Below are 1,490 nucleotides of genomic sequence, written 5' to 3'. Positions count from 1 at the left end.
AATATGACTGAAAAAAATAATTTTTTTCTGAAAAGGTGGTGTCTATTTACTTGTGACCACGCTTTGTATATACAGCCTAAGATACTCTAGCTGTCTATAGAGACTAAGACACTCTAGCTGTCTATACAGGCTAAGATATTATAGCTGTCTATACAGCCTAAGATACTCTAGCTGTGTATACAGCCTAAGATACTCTAACTGTGTACATAGCCTAAGATACTCTAGCTGTCTATAGAGACTAAGACACTATAGCTGTGTATATAGCCTAAAATACTCTAGCTGTCTACAGAGACTACGACACTCTAGCTGTATATACAGCCTAAGATACTCTAGCTGTCTGCAGAGACTACGACACTCTAGCTGTATATACAGCCAAAGATACTCTAGCTGTCTATAAATAGTACGATACTCTAGTTGTTTATACAGCCTGAAACGTATATCATCTGTTTCTCACAATGTATGTTTTTGTACCGTGCCGTGTCAGTGAAGTAAAACCAAAACATATTATTCTTTTGTGACCTCTTTTTTATTATTACAAACAAATCTGATGCACATAGCTTTTGAGTTCACAATAAAAAAAAATATGTTTTGTTCGTTTATTCGCATGATATTGATAAAACAAGCTGATTGATTGACGTTATATTAAGACATATCTACTGATCACTTTCATGTTTTCCCTCTATCTCTGAGACTCCGTTTTATATTTCACATACAACTTATCTATAGCGTCTTGATCATACTACGCCACAAAAAGTGCCTCGTTGTCTTCAAAGCAAAGTATTCTGTGATAAAATATAATAAAAAAAACAAACGCGTGAGAAGTCCCCCTGCTTCCATTAAATCCTGAAAGTTAGGGAAGGATGTAGATGACACCTTTTACAAACGCACTGCTCTCTCTTTTCTTTTGAGTGAAACATTCAGCCGTTGACAAATCTGCGTTGATAAATGTTCTGCCCACGTTGACTGATCTGAGTTGGTCCTTCTCTTCTTACACATCACAACACTTCAAAAGATGCAAACTGGCAGAAAATGAGCTTTAAACAGCCTGTTGGGTTTCTCACACAAAGGTTGAGGAAGTAAACCGAACATTTGCTTAAACGTAGAAACTTTTTGATATATAAACATAGACCCGAAATGCTGTTCAAGTAATATGTTTTTATTATTGTACATTGGTAAATGTTGTTGAAGTAATATGTTTTATTATTGTACATTGGTAAATGTTGTTGAAGTAATAACTTCTTATTATTGTATGTTGATAAATGTAGCTTAAGTAATATGTGTTTATTATTGTACGTTGATAACTATTATTGAAGTAATATGTTCTTATTATTGTACATTGATAAATGTTGTTGAAGTAATATGTTCTTATTATTGTACATTGGTAAATTGTTGTTGAAGTAATAACTTCTTATTATTGTATGTTGATAAATGTAGTTTAAGTAATATGTGTTTATTATTGTATGTTGACAAATGTACTTAAAGTAATATGT

This window comes from Limulus polyphemus, unplaced genomic scaffold (assembly GCF_000517525.1).
Source record: "Limulus polyphemus unplaced genomic scaffold, Limulus_polyphemus-2.1.2 Scaffold604, whole genome shotgun sequence".
Lineage (NCBI taxonomy): Eukaryota > Metazoa > Arthropoda > Merostomata > Xiphosura > Limulidae > Limulus > Limulus polyphemus.
The sequence above is the reverse complement of the archived record's forward strand: the minus strand, read 5'-3'. Positions refer to the sequence as shown.